Below are 27,825 nucleotides of genomic sequence, written 5' to 3' on the forward strand. Positions count from 1 at the left end.
ATAAATTGCCATAATAATGGATATCTTATCTTCGAAGACCTCACCATTTCCCTCCATAATCCTAGAGTAGGATCAAGGCACGCCATTAATGGCGAGAGAGTAAGACCATTTCCTTTTAAGGAAACTGTTAATGCCGTAGATATGTGAGAACGATTTTGCACCCTATTTTTCGGTGAGTTAGAGAAGAGAGAGTCCAATTCTGTCCATATCAAGATTTGACGGAATATAGCTTACAGCAGTGGTTCCCAACCTTTTTTGACTGACGACACACTTTACTGAACGCCCACATTATCGCGACACACTTACTTGTTTTTATTTAAAATAATGGTATAATAATAACAACCAGTAGTTTTCTTCTGGAGAAAAAGATTGTGGAACTCTGTGTAGAATATTTTATAGCGGACGGGAAGATGATTACTGTTCACTGTACGGGAATTTTGTCGTTTTTAACCTCCTTTTCGTCTAACTAAGACTTTCGAGGTCTAATCGGAATTCAAAGAAAAATAATATTAAAAACATAGTTATTCACACATATTTCGGTTCCATGATGAAAAATATAACAAAAAGGTGCTGGAATGCCGTTCCAGAGCGATTCGTCAGAAAAGAGCACTGATAACAATTTCTATGTAGTGTCGGACATCCAGTGTTGTAAATAGGTCGATGTTAACACGCAATCAAAAATTCTAAAAAAAAAAAAAAACGCACAAGCAGCAACTTGAGTGGCATTAGAAAAAAACAAATGTATTGGTCAAAAATCTCAAGCTAACTATTCTGGATGTCCGATAAAAGATTTTTATCGTTTTTGGAAACTCGCCTATTTAAATTAATGTGAAGTCTGGGCTTGATGGGTTGCATAAAGTTTCTCTATACGTGGCCTTATGATTGACGGGCCAAGACGTAAATCATCTTCAAGATGCAGCAGTCTGTTACTTTGGAGTTCACTATTTTCATGGTACAAAATGCTGATTTACGTATGTATGACGTTGAAAACGACAGTTCTAAATGACTTTTTAGTTTATTCGGCACCATCGACTGATTTGACAAAACATTTCCGCATATAAGACACTAGGGATTTTGTTTATATTCATCTCCATGCCACGTAAAACCATATTGCAAGTATTCATCTCTATAATATTTACGAAACGCAGTACATTTTTGCGAACCCTGAAGAGAACTTTCGATCACAATATTTGAATTAGCACTGCTGTCATCTAACCCAGAACTTAATACAGATTGAGTTTTTTTAATTAAAATTTTTCCATAAATAATTAAAATAAAGCAATTTTGATAAAATATTCGCACTATCACCCACTCACATGTATATACTGAAACTGACCAATATGTTCTGACGATTCTAAACTCTGTTTATTACTAAATGGGAAGATAAACTAATTATTAAGCATTGTTGCAAGTGTTCAGTTTCATTCCAATTATCGCCCGGCAGAAAAATTAAACTGAGCATTGTTGTAGGTGTTGAAGTTTCATTGGTAAAGTCTGTCTCAAAATAAAATGTACCATATCAAAGACTTCGTTGTAAATTAAACAATGCGTTGTAAAGAGACTTCCTGGATGGGATACAATTTATTTTTCAATTCCAAAATTTCGCGACACACTCCATGGGGTTGCGCGACACACCGGTTGGGAACCACTGGCTTACAGAGTGAGTCAGAACCTCTGTGACAAATTCTGAGGAGTGATAGAAAACTGTGCGGATCATTTTTCATGAAACAGCCCAAGTTCCTTGACTTGTCATTTACGAGCTACACGGTATCATAAAGGACAGGTTTTAGTGAAATTTCGAATTATAAAATTATTCATTATTTTCAAGTATCCTTGCGGACAGGTTACAGATGTTCAGTGTGCCTACTCTGAATGTGATTTTTGGACTCTGTCAATCATTTCGGTTCTGTATCGAATTTGATCAAAAATAGCGAACTGCACAATCATCTTCTCTCCAGTGTCAACTGGGGTGGCGTACACGACACACTTCACGCGCCCCATAAAAAATCTAGGGTGTTAAGTCAGGTGATCACGCTGGCCATGCAACAGGTTCCACTCTCCCTATCCGTTGCTCCCCATAGGTGTTCTTCATATGTGCCGTAAAACCAGTGCGATAGGATACCATCGTGCTGGAGCCATATCAGATGTTAATAATAGGCCTAAACATTCGTTGGTGACAGACCTGACATGTTTAACAGAGTCAGACAATCAATGCTACAACGGTGTGATGAATGTAATCAGTAGGGCTAAGAATTGTATGCCTTTACATTGCTCTTCATGCGCCTCGGACTTGAGGTAACAGTACGTAATTGCGTTGGGGTGGGGGATTTCAGTGTTTCGTTCAGCAGTGAACTTTATTTGATCGTTTATTTTACGACCGAATATTGTTATTCGTAACAGGCAATATTCAGCGTTTTGTAAAGAAGAATAATAGCAAGATGCCGAGGACGAAATTTGTGACTTAATTTCAAATGAGAAAATTTGTAATAATGATATTGATTGTGAGATACAGTAAATAATACTTGTGTAAATTATTTCAAATATTCACCCATTGTTTCTGCAGAAATAGAACGAAGTTTCTTTAGATATGAGGCTGTGTTTTCTAGCAACAAGCAATCATTGTCCTTTGAAAATTTGGTTTGTTATTCACTGCAACAATATATGAACATAACAAAGTATGTAACACAAAAACGTAATACACTATCATATTAACATAGTGAAATAATAAGGCTGATACTTGTCAATGTTATATTAGGTGTATTTTCTACAAACATAAAATAACATGTAGTCAATGATATTGTGACGAAACTGAATAGGTCCACATCTGTGGAGTAACTGTCAGCGCGTCTGGCCGCAAAACCAGGTGACCCGGGTTCGAATCCCGGTCGGGGCAAGTTACCTGGTTGAGGTTTTTTTCCGGGGTTTTCCCTCAACGAGCAAATGCTGGCTAACTTTCGGTGCCGGACCCCGAACTCATTTCACCGGCATCATCACCTTCATTTCATTTAGACGCTAAATAACCTGAGATGTTGATACAGAGTCGTAAAATAACCCAATAAAAAAAACTGAATAGTTGGAACACGAAATAGGAAAAAATGTAGCAAACAAGATGCAAAAATACTGGATAAACATTAGGGATATTTAGCTCTATGTAAAATTTGTGACAATTCCAAATGAGGAAATTTATAATAATGATACAGATTTTGAGATAGATAATGCTTGTATAAAATATTTCAAATATGTCCTCATTGTTTCTGCAAAAGTGGAACGAAGTTTTTCTACATGTAAGCACAGTCTAGTATATACAGCTCAATACGTAGCAAATATGCATCCATGGATAGTTACTAAGCACTAGGATCGCTAATATCGCCTCATTACAGACAATGCGAAATAGTAACGTCACAGTCAATTGTTCCTAGCACCCTCACAACTCAAGCTTCGTGACTGTATATACTAGACTGTGATGTAAGGCTGTTTTTTCTAGCAACAGGCTCGTTATTCACTGCAACAATATATGAACTTAAAAATTATATAAAACAAAAACGTAATACACCATCATATTAACATAGTGAAATAATAAGGCTGATACTTGTGAATGTTATATTAGGTGTATTTTCTACAGACAGAAAATAAAATGTCTTCAAACTCGTGCAATTTTTCTTTAACAAAGATGTCTTTAATTTTTTTCTTTAGCAGATAGTTGTGCTTCGAAGTCAAAGGAGTGGCTTTCAACCACCCAAATACTGAGGACTAACTTACCGTGATGATAAGCATGAGTTGAAACGAACGAAAGACACTGCGTTAACTCACCCCAACTCTGAGACGTACTCAAAGTTAGAGGCGCACGAAGCGCACTGGTAGTGTAACGGCATATATTTCTCAGGCCTAGTAATCAGTTTCAGTGTACACACCTGTAAGCTATCCTAGAGGGTACTTGAAAAAATAAATTTATAATTAATTTCCTAATTGTAAATGTCACTAAAATCTGTCTTTTCTTCGATATCGTGTAGCTCCTAAGTGACACGTCAGAGAACATGAGTTTCAAGAAAAACTATCTCCATTGCAAGATCTATTCCTCCTTAAATTTCGTCGCAAAGGTTCTGACACACCTTGTATAATCGTCAATATTTAAATGCAAGCAATTCGTGAAATACCGAACGATATAATATTATTAGCAATAACGTGTGGGAGCACAGATTCCTCGACTTAAAAACGCAAATGCGACTTTTATGCACGGGAGAATTCAAAAGACAATAAGTAGGCTACAAATCGAACACTTGCGCTCTGGAATAAATTAAGAACGGTATCGTGAAACATCTCCATTTTTCGAAGGGAATTGCGACGAGTGGCAGACCGTTTCTTAGATTGGTAAGAAATTCCTTGCATACGATGAGTTTCAGTTCTTTTAATTTGGTGAGTTAATATATATTTTAGTTTATTTTCAGTATATAGATCTTTAATTGGATTTCTTTCGACATGACAATACACGGACACGTGCCTGTACACCAGTGACGTGGGGTCTACACTATGTCGGGCTTCATTTGATGGAACACGATATCACAATGACAAACAACGAATATTGATGCTTAGAATCGACACAGAGTTAAAGCAGTATTGCAGTCATTTTGTATATCACAGTGGACACTCATACCTGTATGAATATCGTGAGACAAGAAAGTTGAATTATTTCACTGTCACTGATTATTTATCATGACCAGAGACCGGAAGTTTACGCATTATGAATCATTAAAATAGGCAGGCAAAAAGGCATCATAAATAGCTAAAATAGGCAGGCAAAAAGGCATTATAATTACCTAAAATACGCAATAAAAGGCAATTACAAAAAACCTTGCTCTAGACCCACAACCTTACGCTTTCCACAAAGGGATTTCGGCAGCAAGAAAAGCTTTACATAAGTCGAATGCAAATTGAGATTTTCGACTGGATGTTGCAATTACTGTTGGAAGCAAAGAAATCTTTTTCCCAGTAGCCTTATAAAGTGCACTTTTGTGTTTGGTTGTATTGATATGAAATATTTATTTTCGTAGTTCACTGACTGCTCACATATTTTAGATGTAAGTACTTTACCGTCAGTACAAAATACGTCGGATCCAAAAGTATTAACGTAACTTTGCAATTTACTGCGTAAAGGAACACTGAATTTCGACATCTTGTTGCTAGCTACAAGAACGTCGCAATGAAAACTGAAAGAAAAATAACCGTTAAAAATCTGCAGTGCTTGGGAAAAGTGACATAAGTCAGTTTCCACAAACCTTTTTTGATAATTTGACAACTTACACTGGTTTATGTCGATTTGATTTTTTTTCTGTATGAATTATTATAATGGGAGAAATACTTATGTATTTTTTTTTCAAGCGAGCAGATGTTCCGTAAGTTGTCAATAAATTATCAAAAAAAGTTTGTGGAAACTGACTTATGTCACTTTTCCCAAGCACTACAGAAATAACGTCAGACCCGCACTCATTGTTGCCTTGTCAAATAAACACAAGCGATAATTAAAACGCTTACTGTTATACATTTTGCACGGCAGCACTCATTGTTGCGAAGAGAATATGAACTGACTGAAAGGCAATAATATACATTCGATGAAGTCACCTATAGAAATAAATTAAAATATACCTGTAGGCAATTTTTAATAATAAATTAATAAATAAAAGATAAATAATCAAATAATGGCAAAAAAAAGCATTTATTTTGTAAATTAGGCATTTATATTAAAAAAGGCAGAAAAGGACAACTTAAAACTGTGACGTTTCAATCACAAAGGTATAATTCGTACAGAGTTACTTTCAAAATGAAGATAGATTTAACGCATTTAAAAAGGCATTCTGCCAAATTTCCGGTCTCTGATTCATGACTATCATAGACTGCGGAAGGAAGTATTGGTATGCGCTGAAATGTGTAGGGTCACTACTTAAACTGCACTTTTAAGAGAGGGAATTCTTGGCAAAGTCACATTAATATACTTGTATCGTTAACCGAGAGAGTACAGGGTTATTTCTCAAAACAGAGTTCAAATTCCGGCAAATGCAAGTGGAATTTGTAACGTAAAAAGAGGTATAGTTGTAAAACTCCACGTGTGCAGTTCCGTGGCCTCTGAACGCCTAACAACCCTCGAGGAAACTGAACATAGGGTAAAGATTGGTATTATTGTGGATACTAATAATATTATAATAGTACTTTTCGAGAATTTTTTTTTTTTTTTAATTTTACTGAGCGAGAGAAGGACCGGTTTTGAACAGAAACTTTTCCACGAACATCCCCTTAACACGTTGACGCAAAAAAAAAAAAAAGACCTTCCTCTCACCCAGTAAAATTGTAAAAAATTCTCAAAAAGAACCATCATAATATTATTAGTATCACAATATTACCAACCTTTACCCTATAACAATAGATTTCTAGGTATATTCGATTTCGACTTGCAAACATTTCTCTAGAATTCGTAAACGTTATCACTAGTTAGATGACAATGATGATGATGATGATGATGATGATAAATGCATCGTACTCTCTATCGTTTGTTACTCAAGAGACTGAGAGCGAGGGGTGACGCGGCAGAGGGAAGAAGGTTAGTAATATTGTTTATACGTTGTATTATGTGACTCGGTAGCGATACTATCCATTAAAAAAATTCAGACTTCATTAGTTTTTTTTTGGTCATTACTCTTGTACTTAGGAAGTGAGAGGTTAAGCTATTATTACAATTCGTGCCATATTGAAAAATTACGAATAATTACTAAGTAATTAGTATCTTTTAATTTCCATGCGCTATTGTTACTAATGTTTTCGGCATGAGTAATAATCTAGTTACAGGGATGTTTATCTGATCGATGTTTGTAATAATTAATCCGCACAGTCATGAAGGTTACATTCCTTCCGCTGTCTTCTTCTTCTGTGAAAAGCAAACGTTCTTCGAAGCAAGTAACCACGGAAGTTCCTGGAGTTGGCGCTGACATCTGCACATTCCGATGTTACAACGCAGCTAATTGATAAGATTTCACAACACACGCTGCTCAGTATAGGACACAACATAATTCAGCGTATTATATTTCACGAGAAATATGTAATAACGGTAAACAATTTTTAGTCTATTACTAGCAGTAACTTAATTCAAAGAATGTAATGCGTGATCTCCGCTTTTATGTAAGCATTAAACTTGTATCAGCACGATATTACTTGCGATTGAAGCTGCAGTGTTATTTATCTACCGATGAGAAGACGGACAGGGTGCTGAACTGACACGCAGGGAATCTCCACCCTTGACTACCTCACGACGTTGCCTGGCAAGCTTTTTTAAACACGATGACGACCATATAAGCGCTCTTACGGGAACTAACTGAGCCGCATGTGCAGGAGGAACGCTGACAGGTTGTTGTTGTTACGGTCGGCCTTACTACCAGACATTCTATTTGAATTAATGAATCGCAAATGTGAGACCGGAAAGAGAAATAGTGAGATGTATTTCGATTTCAACTAGGCTTTAGATATCAAATAATATTAAATGGCAGAATATTGGGGTGAAGAATTTTGTCAACATCTATAAATGCACTAGTACAGGGACATCATTTTATTTTTACTTCAATTTTTATTGTATCTGAATTTTTTAATGTACTTCACTCCCACCCCTTCTACTAATGAAGTTCAACCGTCCTCCACACAGATCCAAGACCGCATATACAGTCATAGTAGCCTTACGGTCATAGTAAACAGTACGTTCCAAAAATATGTTCGCGTTTTCCAGTGACGAAAGAGCTTTCAATATTGCATCATTTTCCATTTGCCTACGTCGCATCCCGGTTTCCCCCACCTGCTTCTATTCGCCCTCTGTAAATGGTAGTGGCTGGGCTATCTTAGCTATTTTCTGAGAACATTAATTTCTGTTAGGAATTGGACGTCTAGGCCTACTTAATATTATACCCATACAATTATTTAAAATAACTTATATAAAAGGGCCTCGTTAAGTAATTAACTGTCACGTGATTACCTCCCTTTCTACGACGCTGCGACGTAACCACTTGCACGGACAGTAGATAGCATGTCTGAGTAATTTTATCTTTTCGGATCGCGCAGAAGTGAAGATTGAATTTATAGTACGGAAGGTCTCTTTTATAGAGTAGGTACAGAATTATTTCAATATGAGTTGCTGATACGAATTACGAACCTGGCAATTGGAATTACGTACAATAGTCTATAGTGCGAAAATATGCACATTAGAACTGATGCCTGTATCGAAATGAACAGCTACCATTTTCGAAAATGAGTTTAAATATCCATATTATGATTATTTTTCAACTTAACTTCATTCTCTATAGTATACGCTAATGTGCTGTAGACAGTATAATATACACTGCATAATGAATACGTCCGCATGGAAAGCTCAGTTCGTGAGTAAATACGCTCATTGTTAATACTGTACTGTATTTTGATTAAACAAAATCCTAATGAAAATTATCAAACTCAAAATCGCGATATTTCCTAGTTTACGTAAATGGATGAACTACTTTTCTTCCCTCCTATACCTAGTAAAGAGATTTGTTTGTATATTACGCCAGTATAATCGAACTCCAGTCGTGGAAGGAGTAGCAAACGGTGTTTCCGGTTCTTAATCGTTGATGCAAAGGTATAGCCAGGTTAATATTAGAAATGTTAGTAAAAATAAAATGATGTCCCTGTAGAATCAAAAATATGATATAATATTGAGATCTGGGGTAGTAGGTTATCCAGCAGAAACATCGATAAAGTAAGAGCCAAAATGTGTAAAAAAATTTCTAGGAATACCGGAGAATGCTTCTAACCAGGCAGCGTTACTAGAGATGGGAACAGATTCGAGTCTGGGAATTATTGTAGAAAGAAAAATCAAATATTTAGGTAATATTCTGTGTAGGAATGATTCGGCAGTTATGAAAACATGCATCTTTTGTATGAAAGCCGCTAATTGGAAATCGAATTGGCTGAAAGAGCTGGAACGAGAAATAAATAGATTAGGTCTAAATTGGCTATGGAGAGAACTAGGGTCTATAAACACGAACTATTGGAAGAATAGGAAAAGAGAGGGCAAACGAAATTTCGAGACAAGATATTTTTAATAATATTAAAGACCTAGGATCACTAAAATACTATAGGGAGGTGAAGCAATTTTGGGAACAGGAAGAATATGTTAGACTAAATTCAAGGGAAGAGAGAACGGGAATGGCATGGTGGAGATTAGATATCTGGAGGCTCAAGAATAAGAGAGGGAACGTAGAGAAGGATAAATGTCCTTTGTGTGGACTAGCTGAAGACGCAATGCACATTGCGTTAAAGTGCCAGGCAACGAATGATTTGAGAAACAGTTGGGTGGATAAAAAATTTCTACAAATAAACGCTATAGTAGCTTATAAAAATGAATGGTCACCTAAACGCCAGCAATCTGCATAAGTTAGGAAAATTTCTTTTTAGAGTTAAAATTAGACGGGAAGAGAAAGTCAAAGCTCTAACGGAGATGGAATTATAAATGTTGAGTAGTCACACGATAAGAAACTACGAAGAGTATTCAATGAAGTTAACAGAATAATTCTTAAGAGATTGAGCATAAAATGAAAAAGCTAAAGTAGGAGTTTTAAATAAAAGCGGTATACCTATTAGTTGATTATTATTATTATTATTATTATTATTATTATTATTATTATTATTATTATTATTATTATTATTATTGTAAACAGGATACTTATAGGTTCATTATGTATTAGTTTGTATTATATTTGTATTGAGAGTGATGGCGGATTAAGAACTGGAATACATCTAATCCGCCATGACGTGAACAAAGATTGATGAAATAAATAAATACATAAATAAATAAATAAATAAATAAATAAATAAATATGAAATATATTACCAGAGTCCTGCATTTGAGTGCAAGTTAGATGCACATGGATCAGACTAGCTTTGCTTGCAAAGGAGGGATCCTTCTCGTATCCCCGCTCCGTTTCGTGTGTTTACATCTGCTTGTTCGTATAGGACAGTAGAGGCACTGAACAATGAGAATGCTACTGAAGTACAAAATATACGAATACTGGCATGTGTATTTAATAGCTAGAGCCCGGACGTTTAGGCATTTATTTTGGTAGAAATAGGCAGGCATATAGGCACTAAAATAGTAAAAATGAGCAGTGAAATAGGCATTTATTATAATTGATAAATGACGATTTTACTAGTGTTAATTATGTAAGCATGTGTGGCTTACAGCTGTTTCGGTGTTACTTGATACCATCCTCAGAGCCTACTAGATCTCGGCGCTATCTCAACTTCGCAGCCTGTTTTGTGGCTGCGTTCGTGTGATAAAGAGTTGTGTCAAATACTGTTTGTGTTCTAAAATTAATCTGTGTGTTCAGAATTTTATTAGGGTGTATTTTAGTGCGCCTGTATATTTCGTATTGTTCTAGTGTGTTGAGTTTTAGGTTTTTGGGTTGTATGTTTAGGATTTCCATGTCTGTATTTATGTTATTGTATGTGTAGTTAGCATTAGTTGTGTTCGGCATATAACATAAATACAGACATGGAAATCCTACACATACAACAATGTAAAATAGTTGATCAGTCAGCTGATAGTTTAACAGTTTGACAAACAGAATCGGAGTTTCATTCATGGCAGATTTTGCCAGATTTAGGATTGATAGAGTAGCTCGCTTTTCTTTGTTTCATTTTCATCGCTGGTTATTTGTCATAGTATTCTCAGTAAAATATCATGTAAAGTAAATGATTACAATTACAAATACACACACGGACACAGTGACGAAGAAAATATTTTTTTGTAAACTTGTACTTAAATGCATTTCTTCGTGATTAATTTCTGCAGTGATCAAAGTGGTTTCAAACAAAATAACTAAAATACTGTGACTAAAGAAGTTGCTGTAACCAAACGTCAACACAACAATGCATTTAACATTTTGTTTTCTTTGGTACTATTTTTATTGCCATATATTAACGTACATTTTGGAAAATAAAACAAATAATAAAAACTATTCAACCGAACTTTTGAGCACTAGGATTGTTGAAAACAACATAAATGAATAAAAATTTGAAACACAGCGCACTCTGTTTCCATTTGCGGCGAAAAATAGAGATTTATCTCTCTTCCCTTCCCTGGGGATGTAATTTAATTGAGAGCTGCATAAACAACATGAGTCCAATTTTTATCGAAATTAAGTGCTGTACAGTATTCGCATGTATTAAATGCATGTCTTGGTGCTTAAATAACATGAGTCCATGAATTTCAAACGGGTAAGCCAATTTTATTAATTAAGATAAGAAAAGGTTTATTATTTTTAATATTTTTAAGAGAATTCAAAATAGAAAAATATTTATCGGAATTTCACATTAATTTTCATATTCTTCGCATGAACATCAGTCCTGGACTCGTGTTTATGCAACAGATGGGAGACGGCAGCAGCATAAACGAATATCAATTCTTATGCTACTGTTTCATCACCAAGTGTTGAAGTAGTTGGCTTCAAAAATGAATCAATGCATGAGCTAGAAACCATGGAACGTCTGTTCAGTTTGTGTCTGTAAGTGATGGATTATGTCACCTTTACCTTCTTTTAAACGATCGACGTCACATTTGAAAAACGTACAAAACATGTGGATTTCACCAATAGATTTTTATTAGAAACTTAATCTCAAACCACTCGTCTTAGACTTCATACGTTTTTTTGGCATTTATATGCTAAACTAGAAAAATGCTGTAAATTCACTCAAATAATACAACCCGCAGGAAAAACAGGAAAAACTTAAACGGTAAACAATATAAAGATAACGGCAAGAGAATAGCGGAACTGAATTAACGTTAACATTTATTACAAATAACTAGAAGTGATAGTTTAAAATTGCTGTCAACTATGAAGAAGAAATATAACTAGGAGCTAGACTCCGCTCATTATGGCTATGCAGGGAGTAATTCGGAACAGTAGGTAACACTGCAGACAAGAGGAATTTAACAGAGTATCCAACTCGCGCAAAAGAAAAATTATAAATTGTTACGTTGTTCACTGCATAAACACAGATAGGCCTAATCATTTTTGCAACCATACTTTGAAGCAAGCGATTTTCACACCTTATATCTTAAAAAACGTTTCGTGTCATAAATGTAAAGACTGGTTCACAATAAACCGGGAACGGAAACTACAACGAGAACAAGAACGGAAATAATGTTAAATACACTTATTTTAACATTATTTCCATTCTCGTTCTCGTTGTAGTTTCCGTTCCCGGTTTATTGTGAACCAACCTTAACATCATCAAGCAATTAATTTCTCATTAAAGTGTAATTTCTTTGAAATCTGGGCAGTCCAGTCAGGACACCCGGACAAAACTAATAAAACGTAACCTCTTCGAATTAAATCCGGACGTCTAGTCACCCTATTGATTATATGCATTTATATTAATTTTGCTCTAAAAGTCTTATCTTGCAATAACACGAGTCCACAAAATTAAAAATACTGCCGAAAAATAGCAGTAAAAGCTATCATCCAGAAATGTATGCTTAATGTAGCCCAATATAGAAGCTTAATATTGCACCAATTGAAGAGACGCGTGCATTCACAGTTCAGGTTAAAAATTGTTTTGTGTCTTTCCTGTAAAATTCATTTTTTTACTAATGCTTATGCAACTATCGATTAAATTGTTTCTCGTAGTTTTCTGTTGTCTCAAGCAATGATTAGAAATTCTCAGTGATTGATTAATGATATTTCTACAGGTAGAGCCACAAGTCACGTTACTACTGCAATATTTTTAATATTTTAAAGTCGGTAAGCAGCGCTACCGAAGACGGCCCAACTGCGGGTTGCAGTGGTACACGGACATCACTTTATTTTTACCAACATTTTTAACATTAACCTGGCTATACTCGGAAACACTGTTACTCCCCCTTCCATTACAGGAGTTTAGTGTTACTAGTGCAATATGTAAACAAATCATTTTACTAGCTATAGGAGGAGAGAAAAGTAGTGTATCCATTTATGTAACTGGGAAATACAGTATTACGATTTTCAGTTTGATCATTGCTTTTACGGTATTTTATAAAAAAAAATAGTGGAGTAATAACATTTTTTTTTTTCACAAACTCAACTCTTCAGGCGGTTATATTCATTATGTAATGTCTAATTTATTCAACATATTACGAACCTAATTTATTCCTGAGAATTTTGTGAGCACTTCCGCAAGAAACCCCAATTTCTACAGCTAGCTTCTTGACCGACTTATTAGGACTTCGTTGCATCATTTCTCTAGCATCTTCTACAACATCTTCTGTCACCTTTGTTGGCCATCTTACACTTTTCTTCCTTTCTGTACATTCTGTTGCTCTAAATTTATCTACCAGATTAATGACACTTCTACGAAAATATTCCGTAATGATATAATCAGGAAAGCGTGAAAAAAAAAACTGTTGTTCACATTCGGTTATATTGTAATTCCAGTTTCCATCACTGTCCTTCACATCTATAAACAGTAAAACAAAACTCTTGTTTAAATAATGTTGTTAAGTACCGTATCATATTGTAGGGTACCGTACTTTCGGTAACTCTAATCTTCACATCTGCTCAGTCCACACAGATAAATTCAGTTATGCTACACACCATACCTGTGTGAAAATAAACTTCAATAATATAAGCTCTTTCTTCTATAGAAAATGCAACATATTTCTGAAACACACTGTACTCTGTACTGTTTACTTCACTGCTAGCAACAGCGGCCTTAAGTTTGTGTGGCGACGTTAGCAAGGACATTAGTGAAAGGGGTGGGAATCAAGTACATTCAGAAACGCAGGTACAATAAAAATGCAGAAGAAAATAAAGTGATGTCCCAGTAGAAGCATTCAGGAATATAACAGAAGATTTTCTTCGCAAAATCTCTCGTCGAACATGGCGTCGTATTTAGTTATGTCATGATAACAACGGTGCATACACAGACCTTCTGGATACATAAGGTATATGTTGTATATGTATGTATATGAGTTAGTTGTTATAGGCATCCAACAAGGAAAACTCGATGCGCAGAAACCAGCGAGCGTGACTGCCTCGCGCAGATGACGTATGCTCCCGTTTCCAGCATGCTATCAAGCCTACTGCAGGGGAGTAAGAGGAGTATAGCATTAGCGCCGCGGGGAGTCCGAGCTGAGTTTTGTTTGTAGGATGCCTATAGTTGTGAAATAAATTAGGGGGTAACGCGACTTACGGCTCACGCTGTGTATATGTCGAACGCGAAGCCAACCTGGCTTTTCTAGGAAAATATTTCAATATGCTAATTGATTTGTTTCTAATTTTACTACTCTGCTGCAAATCAAATCCGATTTTGTAGAGTGAAAATTCCCTGTGCTGTATATCGCTAACAAAATGCCTCTCTTTCTAACTTTAGCTTTTGTCATCGTTTAGTGGAAGAGAACATAAAGGCTTATAATAGCAGATAATGAACATTTCGGGATGAAAACACAAATCTGATATTCAGAATTCTATATCATAATATTTGAGTATATTCATTCCACAGTATTACAGACTTCAAAAGCTGTTTATGTGACAGTGAAGACCACTATTCATGGTAGCTTGACGTGGGTGCAAATTCCACGTAACTTCAGAAACTGAAACGATCAATGGGCTACACTCGTCTGATTAGAACTTCACATTTTCTTTGCTTACGTCACAAAGTTTTTAACTGAAACAATTCTTTATCATATATGAAACCATGGAATGATATATATTTGTTTGCTTAGATTTTGAATTATCTATTAGGAAATTCTTCTTTTCTCCCTTTTTTGTCAATAAATAGGCCTTAAAAATGTGAAGCACTAACTACAATATTCTTTTCAAATTTTTCGTCTTCCTGCAGCCTTTTTACAGTATGACTTTTGTATAATTTTCCCTCTGAAACTTTAGCTGATATTTCTGTCCAGCCATGAAGTCCATATCATACTAAGTTTTACTATTTGTGGTAGCTATAATTCCGGGCACTTCATACGGGACGTGATAATGATATGAGTTAGTTTAATGACGGGGGAAACGGGAGCGCCTCCATAAAAAGCAGTAATCTCACTAGAGGTTTTGATTTATCTACAGAATATCAAAACTCGAGAGGGATTTAATTGATTATTACACAATTAGAAGAAAGAAATATAAAGATTAGAATAAGTGAAGTACTCTAATACAATAAAATATTAACTTGTTAAAATTCTACTTCACTAATGTTGGCTTCACCAAAACGTTTGAACGGAGCCGCCATTTTCAATTGATTATGCGGGAAACAAATGACGATCACAAAGCTTGTTTTAATAGTACAGTAAAGAACTTGCAGTTTGAAATGTAGGCAAAGAAAGAAACAAATGGTTGGGAGGTGATAAAAACAGAAGTATATAAACATTAGAAGAAATAAAATGCTCTAATACAATGAAAACGGTATTAATTGACTTATTAAAGATATTTGTATTAACTTAACTGCGGAATCCCGGCCAAACAAGTCATGCAACTGAGTGCGCTCCTAATATAATGGCAGTTGACATTGGACATACACGTCAACATATATGCCTAACTTGCAGACAGGCCAAAAGGGAAACATTCAAAGGAGGAAGTTTCGGTCCGGTGCTGTGGATTGAATTCGGCGTAGCTCAGTGGTCAGAGCGCTTGGCACGTAGAACCAAGGACCCGGGTTCGATCCCCGGGGCCGGAGCAAATTTTTCTCCTTAAATATTAAATATTAATTAATTGACTTGCTAAAATTCTATTTCACTAATGTTAGCTTCACCAGAACGTTTGAACGGAGCCGCCATTTTCAGTTCACTATGCGGGAAACAAATGACGATCGCAAAGCATGTTTTATAGTACCGTAAAGAATTTCCAGGTTGAAATGTTGGCAATCAAAGAAACAAATGTTAGGGAAGTGATAAAAATAAGCAAATGCTAGGGAAGTAATAAAACAAACAAATGTTAAGGAAGTGACAAAATTGTAGGGATAAATAGCCATGATTGGTTGAAACACGTCCTTTTGTACCGTTTTATTGGTCAAAACGATGGTTCAGAACCAGACTGTTCCAAGTCCATTTTACTATCTTTTTTTCAGGAGAGCTATTTTAAGCTCCTGACATTCAAAGCTTCATGAAACAATTTGTAATAGCTTCATAGCAACCTTACGGAGAGGAATATTTACAATCTTGTTCGATTCATATATGCAGACAAGAACTGGAACACAATGAAACGCATATTTCTTCCTTATAAAAAGTTGGACTTAGAACAGTCTGGTTCTCAGCCATCGAAAAATAATATGACGTAGTGAAAGTGTAATAGTCAAGAAAAAATTTAATTCGGACTTAAAACTAGGATCTCCAGCTTGGTAGGAACTTTAAATCTCTTGGCACTGACCCTCAGAAGTACAGCAAATTATGGTGTCCTCCCCGATAACTAACAATGATTAGTACATAAATTCTAGGTTTTTTCATATATTTGCTGATTTCTCAGTACCGGTAATCAAATTTAATTACTTCGTGGATTAAAGAATTAATATTTTCAATAATTTCCCATTTTTCATGGTGTAAAAGCATTTCATATGAATAGGCTATCGTTCAAGAGAATTATACGAGCGCTTATATCCAGTTAATTTCAATTTGGTTCTCCGTCTACATAAGATTGAACACTGCTCTATATTCTAGGTCTGATACAGGAAGTATGTCCCGCACGGGCACTGTTCACCCAGCCCTTCTTTTCTTGCTCCACAAATATTCTACCTGTCTGCATGTACACTTAACGGCAAAAAGAATGGGCCGGCCGACAATTTCTAAGTTCCAGATACATAACATTGCGCATGCTCGTCTCGTCAAAGCCGTAGTTCACCAGGTAACACATAATTCAACCATTTAAATTTGCTGTATTTTGTTTAAGAGTCTAAAATATGTTATAAAATCGAATGGAGGGTTGACTCTAAATACATCAGGGCCTCTGAAGAGTTAAATAATAATAAAATTTATAAGTGCAAAATCAACCGAAGCGAATATGAACAGGAAAAACACATATTATGCCGAAGCGACATTAACGGTCACAGTAGCGTAAGTCGTTACGGCATTGGTCTGTTGAACGAGGTAATAATAGTGGCTCGAAGTTCGAATCTCCCGAATTTTTTTTTAATTACAAATTTTTCATCATATATGTATCGTAAAGCAAAGTGTCGATGTAATTCACTCGCTACAGATTGGTCATATTCAGCTACAAAATCCAAGGAATTGCCTTATTATTGTACAGATACCGAAATAAAATTTGGAGCTCCCTTATTGTATAAGATTTCTCCTTACAACATACTGCGCATGTGCAGTAAAAAAGAGATCCTGTGTACTTGAGGACAGTCGTGAGAAATTGTTGCCTACATACATGAGGACTCCCATCAAGAGTCGCTCCAAATTTTATTTTCGTATCTGTACAATCTCATATTAATCGGGAAGGCGTAAACTGATCGGTTCAATTCTTAAAAATGTATCATGGCAGTGTTGATATTTTATATCTTTATGATCACTTAAAATTTACAGAGGATATTAAAAGACGACACAATGATAAGAGGACAGCTGCGAATCAATTCTGTGATGAATATAGAAAATAACTATTGACAAAGAAACTTACCTCAGAGATGATTTTTCCCCAATTTTTACGGGAATTTTTACGCATAATATCCTGCATTTAACCATGTGGAATTTGAGCATGCAGAAACGACTACCTGAAAACGTAGAATTATGTTACAGGGGTTGGTTTATGGAAATTTGTTCTACATTTAGTATACAGGTTGTTTCAGAGGTGGTGTTATAAACTTTCAGGGATGATGGCGAAGGGCTCGTGTATCAATTTGAGATAAGGAACCATGGCCCGGAAATGATCGAGTCGAAAATTACAAGCAAAAATAGTTGTGTGGAAATGGAATAATTTTATTCCTCTGTATACCTTATGTATGTGTATTTATCTGTACATCTTACACATACTGTATTCATCTGATGTTGTTTACGTTGTCTTACAGTATTCCATTCAGTGCGCTGTCTGAGGGATGGGGACAGGAAACTACACTAAAGCAATGCAGATAGCATAATGTGTAACGAACACGGTCGGTCCTGATATGCACGTCTGTAGACAGCAGTGTATGTATACAAGTTGCAGTGTCCAGTCGATCAGTCCTAGTGGAATGGAGTACACGAGAGCGGAATAAGCAGACCTGATTTTCGAATACGGATGAGCCAATAGGAAAAATAGACAAGCTCTGGACAAGTACCCACGTAGGAGACATCCGGCCCATACCATCTTTCCACGACTGTTCCAAAGGTTAAGGGAAGGAGGGCACGTGGTACCAAATTACAATTCCATTTCCGCACAATTATTTTTGCTTATAACTTTCGACTCAATCATTTCCGGACTATGGTTCCTGATCTCAAATTGATACATGTGCCCTTCCCCATCATCCCTGAAAGTTTATAACACCACCTCGGAAACACCCTGTATAACTGCCAAATAACTTTGTGCCATAACGTATTTGGCCTTCAATCTTTATCGGGAATTGCTACGACTAAGCATATCACCACTCATTCAGTTTCGAAGGAGAAACCACGAACCTTAAGAGAAATTGCACTAAAACAAGCAACGATCAGACTAAACAAGAGGTTATTCTCGGTTCCTGTTTACAAGGTGACGTCATTTGCGAGTACAATTCGTAAACACTACGTACAAATCAATTACTAGGAATGAAAATAAAGGCCTTGACTATTGTTTAACAAGACAGGTACACGAAAGCTTATAAAGTATATACAAAATGTTAACTATTTGTCTCAGCGGTCGGCTGTTTTACAGGAATTTGTGTATAACTGTTGATGAGAAACTGTTTTCAATTCAACTTTACGGTGGAAGAGAGTATACAGTTTCTTCTAGTGATAGTATTATAATACCTAGTCAAGAAAATAACACCCACGTTCTCATTAAATGTCATATATATGTTATCAATGTGGTTACTTATGTTGTTAATAAATTCCTGTATTCAACGTGAAACAGTCCATTTCTCCTCACTAGGTATTAGGTCTGGTGGGTTACTTGAGAACTGACCATCAATAAAAATGAAACTTACCCCCTTTTCCCTTTTCCTCCTTGCATTTCACTTATTTTTCTTGCAATTCTTGTATTCTCCAAGTCTTTTTTTGTTCTTCTTGCATTGTCCTTCCTTACCCCATTATTCTCGTATTCCCTTGTTACCCTTTCTCCGTTTGCTCTCCTTCTCTTCCCTTTGTTCTTCTTGAATTTCCCTTGTTTTTCATTAATTCCCCTTGTTCTACCCTCGCCTTACCCTCTTTCTTTTTGCCTTTCACTCGTTCTCCTAACCTTACCATAGTTCTCCTCATCTTCTACTCGCTCTCGTCTTCCACTCGATCTCGCCTTTTCATCGTTCTCGCATTTCCATCGTTCTCCTCGCCTTTCCCTCGTTCTCCTCGCATTCCCACCGTTCTCCTCGTCTTCCACTCGTTCTCCTCGCCCACTCGTTCTCCTCGCCTTTTCATCTTTCTCCCCGCCTTCCCCTCGTTCTCCTCGCCTTCCCCTCGTTCTCCTCGCCTTCCCCTCGTTCTCCTCGCCTTCCCCTCGTTCTCCTCGCCTTCCCCTCGTTCTCCTCGCCTTCCCACCTTTCTCCTCGCCTTTTCACCGTTCTCCTAGCCTTCCACTCGTTCTCCTCGCCTTTATATCGTTCTCTTCGCCTTTTCGTCGTTCTCCTACTGTTCTGCAACCAGGAGATTAACCGTGAAAGGAATGTGCTTACTATTGCGTCATCTATTGAAGCTAAGTAGATAGATAATATTACAGTTATAACGTCAGTTTAAAAAGCATGCACTCTCCTGCATATGTTATTTCTTCTAGGTATGGAGGGATTAAAAGACCAGGGGTGCTATGCATAGACATTTCGCTAGCCCGCGCTACGAGCGTGCTAAACTAGCCCCGGCTATGGAATGATTACTTGTACAGGATTCATATCATATATCATATCATATCGCTAACACTAGTTTATGAATACGAAAAACCTTAGTTCACTGATTATCCACCGGAAGCCCACGCTAAGAATGTCTATGAATGTGGCCCCAGGAGATTAACCGTGATCTAACTTTGTAACTAGGGTAGTATAAGTATGTATCAGTGTTATTGTTTGTGCTTTGAGAGTTAGCCAATGGAGATGCGTGTACCTACGCGTGTGACCTTATGACCTCAACATTCATTCACAGCATTACCCCGCTGCGTCTCATTCCCCCGCTGCGTCTCATTCCCCTGAGACTTTCTCCTGGTTGGAGTACAGTAGTATTCCACTCGATTTCCTCGCCTTTCTATCGTTCTCCTACTATTCCTCTCGTTCTCCTCGCCTTCACCTCATTCCTCTCGCCTTTTCCTCGTTCTCCTCGCCTTTCATAGTTCTCTTAGTTTCTGCTCGTCCTCATCTTTCACTTGCTCTCGTTTTCCATTTGTTCTCCAAGTTTTCCTTGCACTCCACTTGCTTTCCTCGTCTTTTCATGGTTCTCTTTGTATTCTCAATATTTTCGTTCTCCTTGTAGTCCCCTCATTCTCCTCTCGCCCTCGTTTTCCCTCCCTCGCCCACGTGCTTTTTCCTCCGCCCTTCGCTCGCCCACGTTCTCTTTCCCTCGTCCTTTCCTCGCTGTCGGTCCCCTTCCCCGCCCTACCCTTGCAATCGTTCTCCTTCCCCCTCCCTACTCTTGCTGTCGTTCTCCTTCCCCCGCCCTACTCTCGCCGTCGTTCTCCTTCCCCCACCCTACCCTCGCAGTCGTTTTCCTTCCCCGCCCTACTCTCGCCGTCGTTCTCCTTTCTACGCCTTACTCTCGCCGTCGTTCTCCTTTCCCCGCCCTACTCTCGCCGTCGTTCTCCTTTCCCCGCCCTACTCTCGCCGTCGTTCTCCTTTCCCCGCCCTACTCTCGCCGTCGTTCTCCTTTCCCCGCCCTACTCTCGCCGTCGTTCTCCTTTCCCCGCCCTACTCTCGCCGTCGTTCTCCTTTCCCCGCCCTACTCTCGCCGCCGTTCTCCTTTCCCCGCCCTACTCTCGCCGTCGTTCTCCTTTCCATGCCTTACTCTCGCCACCGTTCTCCTTTCCACGCTTTACTCTCGCCGCCGTTCTCCTTTCCCCGCCCTACTCTCGCCGTCGTTCTCCTTTCCACGCCTTACTCTCGCCGTCGTTCTCTTTTCCCCGCCTTACTCTCGCCGTCGTTCTTCTTTCCACGCCTTACTCTCGCCGTCGTTCTCCTTTCCACGCCTTACTCTCGCCGTCGTTCTCCTTTCCCCGCCCTACTCTCGCCGTCGTTCTCCTTTCCACGCCCTACTCTCGCCGCCGTTCTCCTTTCCCCGCCCTACTCTCGCCGCCGTTCTCCTTTCCCCGCCCTACTCTCGCCGCCGTTCTCCTTTCCCCGCCCTACTCTCGCCGCCGTTCTCCTTTCCACGCCTTACTCTCGCCGTCGTTCTCCTTTCCACGCCTTACTCTCGCCGTCGTTCTCCTTTCCACGCCTTACTCTCGCCGTCGTTCTCTTTTCCCCGCCCTACTCTCGCCGCCATTCTCCTTTCCCCGCCCTACTCTCGCCGCCATTCTCCTTTCCCCGCCCTACTCTCGCCGTCGTTCTCCTTTCCCCACCCTACTCTCGCCGTCGTCCTCTTCCCCCGCCTTATTCTCACAGTCGTTTTCCGTGTCTCGCTCCCGTTCTCTTTCCTCCCCCCTTGCTCTTTCTTCCGCCTTTACCTTGCCGTCGGTGTCTTCCTCTCGGCCTCGATCTCCTCCTCCCGGCTGCTGTTCCTCTCTCGCCCTCCTCCTTCTATCCCCCTCCGCCTCATTCCCTCGTCCTACTCCTTTTTTATTCTTCGCACTATCCACAAGTAGTTCTACGTAAATACATGCAGCATAATAAAGATACACAATTGTCCATATCTTTTAAATTATAGTTTAAAATGGAGTGAAAACGGCAGTTACATGTAGCTGAACAAAGATGAATCCTCCATTTCCAACATTATATATATTTTCAAAATCTAGAGCTCACCCGCGATGGAATTTTGATTATCTTGCTGAGCGATGGAGCCGATATTCAAACGAGGCTGAAGGTGATGAAATTTCTAGCATGGCTTCCTCGTGATAGGAAGTAAAGCTGTGGGTTCCTTGACGTAGATTTAAGTCACGTATAGTAAATGTATATCATAACTGATCATGCAAAACTGTGATGCTGCGAAATTTCGTTCGATATTTCTCGCTGAATTGAATTTCAACTCTGAATAAATTTTCTAGTTGAAACAATCGTTACATAAACCATTATCGTGAATGTTTCATGCACTTAAATTTCTAAGAGTCCAGCAGTGCCTGTTTCTCTCGACGATACAACTTTCAACTCCTGATTTTTCTGTGCATAAATCTAGTCCACAAACTAAGCTGAGCCCTATATATCATTCAACTGAGATATATGCTCTTAACAACAATCTACCAGTACTGTTCTCCCCATACACGGGAGAGTTAACATTATTCTGAAATGTATGTTTGCATATTATAATAAACAAATATTGCATTATTAATACAATTATTAAATTATTCATCATTTGGCATTTTTCTAATTTAACTAGGCTACATCAGAAGAGGAAAAAAATTGTTTGCTGTGCTGATAAACGATGATGCCATTATAATAGAGAACTTTAAATCTTCAAAACTCCTTCCTGTTGTAACATATCGAAATGTTGCAACCAGTCTCACTTCAACTGATAAATAGGTTTTCATGTTTATATTCTGCCTCAACATTCGAAGTAATTTGTCTAAAGTAGCCTCACTCTCATTAGGAAACAGTTTTTACAACCATCTGCGTCAATATGCTATATTTCCCGCAACATATTAATGTGAGAATAGCCAATCTTTAACCTATCATTTCGGTTTAACTCTGATTTTTGCGGCTAGTGCTAATATTATTGCTAAACATGTTTTATCTATTCCTGTCTGTCCGATTGACTATGTCGCAGGGTCGTCGAAACGCAGGAAGTCACGTGTCAGTTCATACTCTCAATTACGTACAGAAAATATTTTGAGGAAAGATAGTCGGTATAGCGCTGGCTTTCTGTTCTAGAGATTGCGGGTTCGATCCCGGCCCAAGTCAATGGCATTTAAGTGTGCTTAAATGGGACAGACTCATGTCAGTAGATTTACTGGAATGTAAAAACTCATGCGGACAAAATTCCGGCACACCGGCGACGCTGACATAACCTCTGCAGTTGCGAGCGTTGTTGAATAAACCGTATTTTTTTTAGGAAAGAGCTTAATAGTCCAGCTACTAGCTTTTACAGAGGAGCCAGCAGAAACGGGTGGGAGAACAAGAGTGCGACATAATACTCGGACGGACAGTAGGATGCATTGTACTTGGTGCGTCTGTACTGAACAAGAAGGGCATTGAAAATCATGAAAATTTTTCCAATTTTTTTTTAGCTATTTCACTTATTCAGAATTTATATTTTCAAACCCCAAATTGATTCAGCTCAATTCTGATTACAAATACTCGTATGTTCACACTTTTTAAATTAAGGCTGGAAGGGGGCGTGGAATTTAAAGAGCTGTCAAAATTGTTTTTCATCGAAGAATTCTTTTTTAAAATTTCTGATTACAAATCTAGTAACTATTTGTTGGCTCCCTGAAGTTACAAGATGAATGTAGCGGAGGAGAATATTAATTTACACAAATATTCATTTTATTTTCAAATCTATTTTTCTGTATTCATTTATGTTGATTCAACACCAACATTCTTATGCGAAATATTAATCAATCTGGATGCAATTTTTACTGCAAGTATTTATGATGTAGCTGCATGTTTCTATGCATTTATTTTGTGAGAAATGCTGATAGTTCATTTTATTAATATTAATATTAATATTAAGAAAATATTAATAAAATAAACTAGCAGCATTAAGAAAAATATTAATAAAATAAAGTAGCTGCATTTCTCACAAAATAAATGCACAGACACATGCAGCTACCTCATAAATACTTGCAGTAAAAATTGCATCCAGATTGATTAATATTTGACATAAGAAATTTGGTGTTGAATCAACAAAAATGAACACAGAAAAATAGATTTGAAAATAAAATGAATATTTATGTAAATTAATATTCTCCTCCGCCACATTCGTCTAGTAACTTCAGGGAGCCAACAAAAAGTTACTAGATTTGTAATCAGAAATTTAAAAAAAGAATTCTTCGATGAAAAACAATTTTGACAGCTCTTTAAATTCCACGCCCCCTTCCAGCCTTAATTTAAAAAGTGTGAACATACGAGTATTTGTAATCAGAATTGAGCTGAATCCATTTGGAGTATGAAAATATAAATTCTGAATGAGTGAAATAGGTAAAAAAAATTTGGAAAAACTTTCATGATTTTCAGTGGAGTCTTCCCTTAATACTGATCAGAGTCCACCGCTATGCAGTAACGGTTAGCCTGCCTGACCGTGAACGAGCGGCCCAGGTTCAAATCGTGGTTGGGACAAGTTACCTGATTGAGTTTTTTTTCCGGAGTTTTTCTTCAACCCATTAAGAACAAATGCTGGGTAACTTTCTAGAAATAAGCGCAGTAATACTGATCGTAAAGTCATTTTGGTGTACAGAAACACTTCAAATAAAGTTTGCTTTCTCGCGGAACTAAATGTAGAATTTATAAAACATTAGTTAAACCAGTAGATACGTACGCCTCCGAGACATGAACGATGACAGAATTTGATATTGAACGTTTAAACATATTTGAGAGGAAGGTCCTACGAAGAATCTTCGGACCCGTTGACGATGGATATACATGGAAGATGAGGAATAACAGGGAGTTATGCAGCCTATACAAATCTTCCGACATACGTTCAATTAGGGTCTCCAGACTAAGATGGAGAGGATGGAAGAGAATGAGATACCGAAGAGAGTTATGGAATACAAGATTGAAGGGAAGAGGAGAGTAGGGCGACCTAGACTTCGGTGGGAAGACTGTATCACGAAGGACATCGGAAAGCTTGGAGTTAAGAACTGGTGGACGGTAGCCAAACATAGGGACTAGTGGCGAAGGGTTATGAAAGAAGCAGAGGCTCGACCCGGGCTGTAGAGCTGCTGATGGTGAATACTGATCGTGTAGGATTGCCAAAATATTGATGCGTACTTTCAGTATTAATTGACTCATTATGGCTGATCAGTGTTACTAACCGTGTAACGATTGCAATATAAAGCGATGAGACAAATATGAATAACTTCAATATTTGTTTTTTTTTTATTGATTAGAAATTCAATTACACAGTTTCTTGCCCACCTTAACAACAAAAAAATAATACAGATTAAATACGCAGCTGACTAAAAAATATTAAAAATTTCTCTCGGCTTAGAAATTTATTTCATTATATAAATGGTGCAATACACGACGAAATTGCCTACAAACTAAACATTTTGTCGAATATATTAAACACTGCAGAATTCAACTCTTAGATTTTGATTGCAGAAATATATATAGCCAATATAAAAGATCTAGGTTAGGAGTTCGCCGCATTATTCCATAACTTCACTGTATTTATAAATAATGTCCTCGCTGGTCCAGTAGTTACCACGCTTGTCGATGAATCCGAGATTCCCAGCTTCCAATTCGGCCGCGGGCAATACAAAAAATACACAGCATGGCTTCCTTCGGAAATGAAATAAAGCTTGGGGTCCCATGTTGTAGATTCACGGGATGTAAAAGAACAGAGGTCTCGAGGGAGAATTTGTCAACAATGATTTGCCCATAATGTCCTCCGTGTTGCAGTATTTACCATGTTTGTCGATGGATCCGAGATTCCCGGCTTCAAACTCGGCCGTGGGCAGTAAAAATATTCAGCATTGTTTCCTTCCAAAATGAAGTAAAGCTTTGGGATCCTATGTTGTAGATTCAGATTCACGGAATGTAAAAGGACAAAGGGCTTGAGGGAGAACTTGTCGGCCATGACTTTAATTTGGAGGTAGCATGATGTGCTCAAATCAGCAGTCCTAATGCACATGGAATTTCTCCACACTACACAAGTATCCTATCTACTCTATATATCTTGAATTTACAGCTGGCATGTTTCCGTCTCCATTTTCCAAAGCAGTCTTGCCTGTATATGTTTTGTGTCGAAGTATAGTATTAGCCTACTCGACCAAGGCCAGTGGAGTCCTTGCAGCCCGGAGCCGTGGCGCTACTGCTCCTGTGTTCGTAATACCGCATCGCGATAGTTCACATTACGCCCGCGGCTCCACTCGCCTCGGTCGAGTAATAAATTATTTAAATTATAGATTTGTTCATTTTCTTACAAATTCCTTTTCTACGACTGTATTGCAACATTTTAGGCACTGAGATAAAAAATGGGACTAGTCATGCTGAGGTCATTTTGAGAAAAACATAAAACTTCACAGACTGCATTGTACTTGCTTTAACCCCTTGCTTTGGTATTGTTACCTTGCACTTGCCCGCATCTACATTGTCTCACAGAGAGTTACTTTTTCCTTTGTTTGTTTTAGAAAACTGAACACACAGACGGTTTGAAAACTGCTTGTATGCCGCCTCTTTGATCTAAAGAAACACTTCTATAAAAATAGTAAATATGTTAAAAATGTTAACAATTTTTTGGTATTATGTCGTATTCATCATCATCATCATCATCATCATCATCATCGGCGCTAAAGCCCAATTTGAGCCTTGGCCTCCCTTAGAACTCTCTTCCATGTATCTCTCTCCCTGGCAGCCAACCACCATCCTTTAATTCCCACTTTCTTTAAATCCTCCAACACTCCATCCATCCATCGCAGTCTTGGTCGTCCTACACTCCTTTTTCCTTCAAATTTATTCCCCGTAACTTTAACTGTTTTAACGGTTACATTCTTAATACCATTCCATTGTTCATTTATTGTCTTATTATTTGCTATCGTGTCATTTTTCCTATTTCTTAATTGCTCCTCCATTTGTTGCTTATATAACGTTTCAGTTTTCTCATTTTTTAGCTCTTCAATGTTGAATTTTACGATTTTCCTGCTATTAACTTTGCGTGTATTTACATTTTTATGATTTGATATTCTTTGTCGGATTTTAGATATGACCATAAAATGATCTGAGTCCATATTAACTCCTCTGAAGGACCTAACATCCATCAAACTAGATATATGTCTCTTATCTATTAGAATGTGGTCAATCTGATTCACAGTTACTCCATCAGGATGTTTCTAAGTACCTTTGTGTATCTTCTTATGACAAAATGTTGTACTTCCTATGACTATTCCTCTAGAGGCTGCAAAATTTATTAGCCTACATCCATTGTCATTACTGGCATTATGGAGACTATGTTTCCCAATGGCGGGTTGATATATACTTTCTTTACCAACTTGTGCATCAGATCGCCTAGTATGATCTTAATGTCGTTCTTGGGGCAGGAGTCGTAAGCTTTATCTAGGTGATAATAAAAACTTTCCTTTTCGTTATCTTGCTTGTCTTCTGTCGGAGCGTGAACATTAATTATGCTACAATTGAAGAATTTACCTCTAGTTCTAAGGATGCACATTCTATCACTTATGGGTTTAAAGTCCATGATCAAATGCTTAACTTTATTGTTTACTATAAATCCTGTACCAAATTGAAGTTTATGCTTATTGCAACTATAGAAAACCGTACATTCTTTCTTCTCAATGACTCCTTCACGTATTACTATTTTATATAAAATTTAAAGCAAAAAAAATTATAAACAAGTTGACAACCTCAGCACCACACTATTCAAGTGGGTCATCTTAACTGTCCTAC

The 27,825-nt window shown here is 37.6% G+C and overlaps 1 protein-coding gene and 1 non-coding gene across 7 annotated transcripts in view; one reads left to right on the forward strand and one right to left on the reverse strand.

Annotated features, from left to right (window-relative positions):
• LOC138707770 (ras association domain-containing protein 1-like) overlaps window positions 1–27,825 on the reverse strand; it is a 366,200-nt gene that overhangs the window by 188,162 nt on the left and 150,213 nt on the right. The gene's annotated exons all lie outside the window — the stretch shown is intronic.
• TRNAT-CGU (transfer RNA threonine (anticodon CGU)) lies at window positions 15,642–15,714 on the forward strand. Its single transcript has one exon. It is a non-coding gene; the product is annotated as a tRNA-Thr (tRNA).

The sequence above is a fragment of the Periplaneta americana genome, chromosome 10 (genome assembly GCF_040183065.1).
Source record: "Periplaneta americana isolate PAMFEO1 chromosome 10, P.americana_PAMFEO1_priV1, whole genome shotgun sequence".
Classification (NCBI taxonomy): domain Eukaryota; kingdom Metazoa; phylum Arthropoda; class Insecta; order Blattodea; family Blattidae; genus Periplaneta; species Periplaneta americana.